This window comes from Arachis ipaensis, chromosome B05 (genome assembly GCF_000816755.2).
Source record: "Arachis ipaensis cultivar K30076 chromosome B05, Araip1.1, whole genome shotgun sequence".
Classification (NCBI taxonomy): Eukaryota; Viridiplantae; Streptophyta; class Magnoliopsida; order Fabales; family Fabaceae; genus Arachis; species Arachis ipaensis.
In genome coordinates this window covers 32,947,600-32,956,700 of record NC_029789.2, presented here as the reverse complement: position 1 = coordinate 32,956,700, position 9,101 = coordinate 32,947,600, and the positions used below count along the sequence as shown (strand labels likewise).

The window sequence follows — 9,101 nt, the reverse complement described above, 5'->3', positions numbered from 1 at the left end:
AAATTTCTGAAAGGTGCTTGCTGGATTGTTGTAATTTAGCTTCTCTTAGTTTCCTCTTCAGAGTCCTTTCAGGTTCTGGATCTGCTTCAACAAGAATATTCTTGTCCTTGCTCTTGTTCATATGAAAGAGAAGGGAACAGAAAAATAATAATAATAGGGATCCTTTTTGCCCAGGTGTAGAGGTTCCCTTAGGTGAGTGTAAGAAAAGAAGAGTAGAAGAAAAGAAGAAGAGAAAATCTAAACTCAGAGAGAGAGAGAGGGGGTTCGGATTTTTGGTGAGTGAGGAAGAGATGTTAGTAGATGAATAAATAAATAGAAGGAGATGAGAGAGAAGGATTTTCGAAAATTATTTTTGAAAAATGGTTAGTGATTTTCGAAAATTAAAAGAAGAAATATTAAAATTAAAATTTGAAACAATTAGTTAATTAAAAAGAATTTTTGAAAAAAAAAGGGAGATATTTTTGAAAATTAGAGAGAGAGGGTTAGTTAGGTAGTTTTGAAAAAGATAAGAAACAAACAAAAAGTTAGTTAGTTAGTTGAAACAAATTTTGAAAATCAATTTTGAAAAGATAAGAAGATAAGAAGTTAGAAGGGATATTTTAAAATCAAATTTTTGAAAAAGATAAGATTTTTAAAAAGATATGATGGAAAAGATATGATTTTGAAAAAGATAAGATAGAAAGATATTTTTGAAAAGATATGATTGAAATTAGTTTTGAAAAAGATTTTATTTTTAAAATCACAATTAATGACTTGATTCACAAGAAATCACAAGATATGATTCTAGAACTTAAAGTTTGAATCTTTCTTAGCAAGCAAGTAACAAACTTGAAATTTTTGAATCAAAACATTAATTGATGATGTTATTTTCGAAAATTAGGAGATAAAGATAAGAAATATTTTTGAAAAATATTTTTAAAATTTTCGAAAATAACTAAGAAAAATGAAAAAGATTTGATTTTTGAAAAAGTCAAATCTAATTTTCGAAATTTATGAGTGAAAAAGGGGAAGATATATTTTTTATTTTTTGTTTTTTTTTTTAATTTTTAATGATGAGAGAGAAAAACATGAAAATGATGCAATGCATGAAAATTTTAGATCAAAACATGTGATGAATGCAAGAACATTATGAATGTCAAGATGAACACCAAGAACACTTTGAAGATCAAGATGAACACCAAGAACTTATTTTTGAAAAATTTTTTATGCAAAGAAAATATGCAAGACACCAAACTTAGAAATCTTTAATGCTTAGACACTAAGAATTCAAGAATGCATATGAAAAACACCATACAACACAAAACAATATAATATGAAGATCAATCAAGAAGGTTTTATCAAGAACAACTTGAAGATCATGATGAATGCAATGCATGAATGCAATTTTCGAAAAATGCAAGATGAGTATGCAATTGACACCAAACTTAAAAATTGACTCAAGACTCAAACAAGAAACTCAAAATATTTTTTATTTTTATGATTTTATTAATTTTTTGGATTTTTTTGAAAATTATTTGTGCAAAAGAAAAATAAGGATTCCAAAATTTTTAATATGAATTCCAGGAATCTTGTACTCTTAGTCTAAAGCTCCAATCTGAGGGTTAGGCATGGCTTAATAGCCAACCAAGCTTTACAATGTAACTCAGATATACTGCTCATTAATTATCAAATTAACTTGCCTCTATGCTAATGGTTGGAAGCCCCTATCCAAAAGAATTAGACCTGGCTTTACAGCCAGCCAGGCTTTAACATGCTTCATGAAACACTAGAATTCATTCTTAAAGATTCTGAAGAAAAAAATATTTTTATTTATTTATTTTTTTTGAAAACATTTATTTTGGAAAAAAAAAAGAAAAAGAGGAAAAAAAATTTTTTGAAAAATTTTTGAAAACTTTTTGAAAATAAAATAAGAAGAAAATTACCTAATCTGAGCAACAAGATGAACCGTCAGTTGTTCAAACTCGAACAATCCCCGGCAACGGCGCCAAAAACTCTGTATGCACGTCTTAATAAATCGTTTTTCATTCACAATCTCGATACAACTAACCAGCAAGTGCACTGGGTCGTCCAAGTAATAAACCTTACGTGAGTAAGGGTCGATCCCACCGAGATTGTCGGCTTGGAGCAAGCTATGGTCACCTTGTAAATCTCAGTCAGGCGGATATCAAATAGTTATGGAGTTTTCGAAAATAAATAATAAATAGACAGAAAATAAAGATAGAAATACTTATGTATATCATTGGTGAGAATTTCAGAAAAGTGTACGGAAATGCGTTCGTTCCTCTGAACCTCTACTTTCCTGCTGTCTTCATCCAATCAGTCTTACTCCTTTCCATGGCTAGCTTTATGTAAGGACATCACCATTGTCAATGGCTACTTTTTATCCTCTCTGTGAAAATGGTCCGATGCGCTGTCACTGCATGACTAATCATCTGGAGGCATCACCGTGGTCAATGGCTGCATCCTATCCTCTTGTACTTCCGGGGCCCACTTGGTGTGTGCTTGGGCTGAGCTTGAATGTTACACGTGCAGAGGCTCTTTCTGGAGTTGAACTCCAAGTTGTAACGTGTTTTTGGCGTTCAACTCTGGTTTGTGACGTGTTTCTGGCGTTTAACTCCAGACAGCAGCGTAGAACTGGCGTTCAACACCCTTTTGCGTCATCTAAACGCGGCCAAAGTATGGACTATTATATATTGCTGGAAAGCCCTGGATGTCTACTTTCCAACGCAATTGGAAGCGCGCCATTTTGAGTTCTGTAGCTCCAGAAAATTCACTTTGAGTGCATGGAGGTCAGAATCCAACAGTCTTGTAGTTATTACTAATTAGAAATTTTTATTTTTGAAGATAGAACAACTAGATAGTGATCAAGCATTACATACATTAATTTTTAATAATTTTATTTAATATTTAATTAAACCGGTTGAACCCCGGTTGAACCCCGGTCGGACCATTGAACCAGTGAACCAGTTGTCTTACCGGTTCATTGACTGGTCCGGTTCTTGCAACCTTGCTTAAAATAGATAATTTTAATTCACTTTAATTCCATTTGATGCCTTGATATGTTTGTTAAGTGATTTCAGATTTAAAAGGCAAAGATTGGACTGAAGGAATGAAGAAAAAGCATGCAAAAATGGAGAATTCATGAAGAAATGAGGCTTTGCTAAACTCAAGGCCACGCGCACGTGTCACCCACGCGTGCGCGTGAGAAGGAGATTCACCAGCAACGCGCACGCATCACCCAAGCATACGCGTGAGAAGGAGATTCGCCAGCGACGCGCACACGTCACCCATGCGTACGCGTGACAAGCGGTACGTGACCTCACTAAAGGCAAAACGCTGGGGGCGATTTCTGAGCTAAAGGAGGACTAAATCCAACTCATTTCTGATGCTTTTGAACCCAAGGATTTCAAGGGAATAGGTGGGAGAAGTCATTAGTGTAGTTTACATCATGTTGTAGGTTAGAATTCTAGATAGAGAAGCTCTCCCATCTCTCTAGAATTTAGGGTAGTTTAGGTTTAATTTTCTTAGATCCAACTTTTAGCTCTTGTTTTGATTTAGTTTTCCCTTTTGATTCCTTGTTATTACATCTTTCCTCTTCCAGTTCTTGTTGTTAATTTCTTTTATTTTGTTGTTTTTATGTTCATACACTCTTGTGATTTCATTTTCCTTTTGATGCAATTTTATGTTTCTATGTCTCCTTAATATTTATCTTCATTGTTATTGTTGATTTCTTGTTTGTGTTAGTTATAGCTTTTATTGATTCTTGCATTTTATGATGTTTACTTTTATTGCACTCTAGGTGTTTGATAAAATGTTTTCTCTAGTTTTAAAGTAGTTTTCTTTACTCTTGGCCTAGGCTAAGGGAATTGAGTGACCTTAAGTCATTGGGTCTCAATGAATTGGTGATTTGAGAACCCTTGGTGGTCAATTTGATACCCATTGATGCTAACCCACTACTAAGCTACTTAGTAAGGTAGGTTAGGACTTATGGGTTGATGTTGATCGATCCTATTTGACGTACTTCAAGCTTAGGAGTAGATATTGTACGTACTTAAAGCTTAGATGTAAACTTAATGGGTTGGTCCCTCATAATTGTCAATATATGGATTGTAGACAAGGATGGTGATTTCAATTTCCCATGTCTTAGCCAAGAGTTCTTTTCCTTTATTTTATTAGTTAATTGTTCATTTACTTTCTTGTTTCTATATTTTCTTGTCAAATCCAAATCAAACCCCCTTTGTTCTTCATAGCCAATAATTGAGCACTTCATTGCAATTTCTTGTGAGACGACCCGAGGTTTGAATATTTCGGTTAATTTTCATTGGAGTTTGTACATGTGACAAAACCAATCTTTTAAAACTTTGATTTGAGGATCGATTATCAGTTTGGACTATGCTCACAACGAAATTAATTGGTTAAATTCTAAACCGGTGTAAATCCTCATTATCATTTGGCCTTAGGGGTGATCAGACCCCGAGGGTAGCCATGTTTTTGTGTTGTTCGTGTCGTCGGTTTGGTAAGAATGCGAGAAAAGATGTCTTTGAAAAGAAAATGTAGGAATGATTTTTATTAAAGGCTAGGCCTCGTAAAAACCTCCCGTTGTGGGTAAGAAAGAGTGCCCGAGAAAACGACAAAGAAACAACAAACGACAAAATAGAAAATAAAAAATAAAAGACAAAGGAAGGTTCAAAAAATAGCAAAAATGACCTTAATCTTGCTAAGGGTGTTAGCTCGGTGGTGAATTCTTATGTGTAATAGCGTCGTATGTTCACCGCGATCTATGACCACGGTAACTCGATCCAGTCGAGTCGTTCGAGCTTGTAGGATATCTTTTCGATTACGGACTTGATCCAGTAGGGGCCTTCCCAGTTAGGTGTGAGCTTTCCTTCTTCCGGGGTAGGGAGACTGATATTGTTGCGTCGTTGATGGGAGGAAAATCATCGGTAAGGATTTTCACAAAAATAATCGCATTGCAAGTATAGTTCTAAACCGACAATTAAACATCAATCAATATTTAAATTGTTTGTCACTTAAGCAAACCCAATAAAATTAACCGAAGTATTCAAACCTCGGGTCGTCTCTCAAGGAATTGCACAGAAGTGTAGTTTATTATTGGTTATGAGATTGTATCTTTTTGGATTTTGAGTTTAATAAGCAAGGAATGTAAATAACAAGAAAATAAACTAACAACTAAGAAAAGTCCTAGAAAGGATTGAGAATTGGAATTCCTATCCTCATTATCATCATCAATTGTGATGGTAATTGGCCTTTGCTTTCACTTAGTTAACCTCTAACAATGAAGGAAAGTCAAGTGAGCAAAATCAACTTAAGTTCACAAGTTCTAATTGAAGATTAGATTTAGTGAAGCCTAAGCCAACTAGCAATTTTTAATTACCAATCAAACAAAGAGTTTTGATAACTCAAGAGTCTCTAATTGATCAATCCAAGTTAAGAACATAAAAATCTAATTTTAAATCCTCCCAAGCATTTTATCAAACACTTGGAAGGAACAAAATAAAAGTATAGAAAAGTAATGAGAGAATGTAAAATCTAAGACTAACAATTCCAAAGGAATAACAATAGCAAGGCAATTGAACAATAAGAAACATGAAACATGAATTGCATTAATATGTAGTAAAGGAAACAAAAGGAATTCATAAAATAAATTGGCAACATAAATAAATCAACGAGAGAAATTGATAAACTAAAGCAATAGAACTAATAAAAGTAGAAGAAACTTAAATTAAACTAAGGGAGAAATCTGAAATTGAGAAGAGATAAACCTAAAAATCCTAAAACCTAGAGAGAGGAGAGAGCCTCTCTCTCTAGAAAACTACATCTAAACCTAACTAATGTCAATAATGAAAGTGAATGATTCATTCCCCCCATTCTACCCACTCTGCAGCCTCTAAGCTTCATTTTCAGGCTTGAAACTGGGCCAAAAATAGCCCAGAAATTGGCCCCAGCAACTTCTGATATCTGCAGCACGTGACGGCTCGTCATGCGTACGCATCGCTGAACAATTCCCGGTCACGCGTACACATCATCTACGCGTACGCGTCACCTAACTGCAAGGCAACTATGACAAATTGCATATCATTTTGAAGCCTCGGATGTTAGCTTTCCAACGCAACTAGAACCGCCTCATTTGAACCTCTGTATCTCAAGTTATGATCGATTTAGTATGGAGAGGTCAGGATTGGCAGCTTAATAATTTCTTCAATTTCTTGTGTTCCTTCCATTTTTGCATGCTTCCTTTCCATCCTCTAAGCCATTCCTGCCCTATAAACACTGAAAACACTTAACAAACATATCATGGCATCGAATGGTAATAAGAGAGGATTAGAATTAGCAAATTTAAGGCCAAAGAAGCATGTTTTCAATCTGATAAACCCCATTTTTAGGGTTTATCTTGTACTTAATTGAGTAGATTTTATCCACTATTCTCACACTTATTCATAGAATTCACATGTTTTACATTTTCCTTCCTACTTTTGTGCTATGATTGAAAATATGCTTCTTTGGCCTTAAATTTGCTATGTTTAATCCTCTCTTATTACCATTCGATGCCGTGATATGTTTGTTAAGTGTTTTCAGGGTTTATAGGGCAGGAATGGCTTAGAGTATGGAAAGGAAGCATGCAAAAGTGGAAGAAATACAAGAAATTGAAGGAATTGCTAAGCTGTCAAGCCTGACCTCTTCGTACTAAATCAATCATAACTTGAGCTACAAAGGTTCAAATGAGGCGGTTTTAGTTGCGTTGGAAAGCTAACATCCGGGGCTTCGCAATGATATGAAATTTGCCATAGTTGCCATGCTTTTAGGCAATGCGCACGCGTGATGTACATATACGCGTGACACGCGCAGAAGACCATCGACGCGTACGCGTGACATGCGCCACGTGCAGAAATTGCAGAAGACGCTGGGGGCAATTTTGGGCTGGTTTTGGACCTAGTTTTTGGCTCAGAAAATACAAATTAGAGGCTGCAGAACAGGGGAATCATTCATTCATTCATACAAATTTAATTCACATAATTTGAGGTTTTAGATGTAGTTTCTAGAGAGAGAGGCTCTCTCCTCTCTCTAGGTTTTAGGATTCTTAGGTTTATCTATTTTCAATTTCAGATTTCTATCTTACTTTAATTTAGTTTCTCTTCTACTCTTATTTATTCTAGCATTCTAGTTTATTTATTTCCTTTGTTGATTACTTTATGTTGCCAATTTAGTTTATGAATTCTCATGTTAGATTTGTTTTTCTATTCAATGCAATTCGAGGTATTTCATGTTTATGATTGCTTTCTTCTATTATTTTTGAGTCATTGATGTTTGCAATTGGTTGTTTGGATTTAATATTCCTTGCTAGTTTTCTATGTTTTTATGTTGTGCCTACCAAGTGTTTGATAAAATGCTTGGTTTGATTTTATAGTAGGTTTTTCTCCTCTTGGCTTTGGTAGAGTAATTGGAGACTCTTGAGTTATCAAACTCCTTTGTTGATTAATAATTGAAGTTGCTAGTTGATTTGGATCCCTCTAAAGCTAGTCTTTCCTTAGGAGTTGACTAGGACTTAAGGAATCAAATTGATTCATCCATTTGATTTTCCTTCATAGTTAGAGGTTAACTAAGTGGGAGCAATGGACAATTGATGTCACAATTGATAAGGATAGCTAGGATAGGACTTCTAATTCTCATACCTTGCCAAGAGTTTTCTTAGTTATTAATTTAATTTCTTGCCATTTTATTTCCTTGTTCCTTATTTCAAAAACCCAAAAAAGATAATTTTCCACAACTAATAATAAACTACACTTCTCTGCAATTCCTTGAGAGACGACCCGAAGTTTAAATACTTCGGTTTAATTTTATTGGGTTTATTTTAGTGACAACCAAATTTTTGTATGAAAGGATTATTGTTGGTTTAGAAACTATACTTGCAACGGGAATTTATTGTGAATTCTTTACTAGCAAAAATCTGTTCATCACAATCATAGCACAAAATTAGGAAGGAAAATGTAAAACATGCGAATTGTATGAATAAGTGTGAGAATAATGGATAAAATCCACTAAATTAAGTACAAGATAAATCCTAAAAATGAGGTATATCAATCTCCCCACACTTAAACATTAGCATGTCCTCATGCCAAGCTCAAGAGAAGCTATAAAGGAGGTGAAGAAGAATGGTAGAATGTATGAAATGCAACCTATCTATATGAATGCAACTAAATGTAAAATGCTATTGCCTACTTGGTTAAATGTAAATCAAATTCTCAAAGAACAAATATGAAATGGGTTCCACTAATTCAAATCATAAGATGAAGTACAAATAAACTTGCAAGAAGAAAGCTCGTGAAAGCCGGGAACAAGGAATCGAGCATCGAACCTTCACCGGAAGTGTATACACTCTAATCACTCAAGTGTTTAAGGTTCGATTCTCTCAATTCTCTACTAATCTTTCTTTCTAAGGCTTGGTTTTCTTCTACCAATCAACAAAAATTTAATTCACGAGTACACATATCAAGAGGTCTTTTCAAGGGTTGTAATGGGGTTAGGATCAAAGTAGGATTGTATTTGGTTAAGTGGACTAAAATCCGAATCCTTGATTAACCCAAACTTCCCACCTAACTTAAGACAATCCATGTAATCAGAATATAAAATCTAACTACCCATTAACTATGTTTTCCTCATATTCATGCATCCCAATTTTGAGTACAATACATTAATCTATGGAGTGTAGAAACTCTACCGTTGAAAATACATAAGTGAAAGGTCCAGGTATGGCCGAGATGGCCAGCCCCCTATTGTGATCTAAGATAGCATATAACTGATCAAAAGATGCCTCATACAATAGTAAGAGGTCCTATTTATAATAAACTAGCTACTAGGGTTTACATGAGTAAGTAATTGATGCATAAATCCACTTCCGGGGCCCACTTGGTGTGTGCTTGGGCTGAGCTTTGAGTGTTACACGTGTAGAGGTCTTGCTTGGAGTTGAACGCCAGCTTTTGTGCCAGTTTGGGCGTTCAACTCTGGTTTTGGCTCCTTTTCTGGCGCTGGACGCCAGATTTGGGTAGAAAGCTGGCGTTGAACGCCAGTTTACGTCGTCAATT

General features: G+C 34.8%; 1 long non-coding RNA gene across 1 annotated transcript in view; it reads right to left on the bottom strand.

Annotated features, from left to right (window-relative positions):
* Positions 2,827-9,101, bottom strand: part of LOC110262807 — a 22,174-nt gene continuing 15,899 nt past the window's right edge. The window contains exon 3 of the long non-coding RNA XR_002347810.1: positions 2,827-3,010. This is a non-coding gene — a long non-coding RNA (uncharacterized LOC110262807). The remainder of the gene's footprint in view (positions 3,011-9,101) is intronic.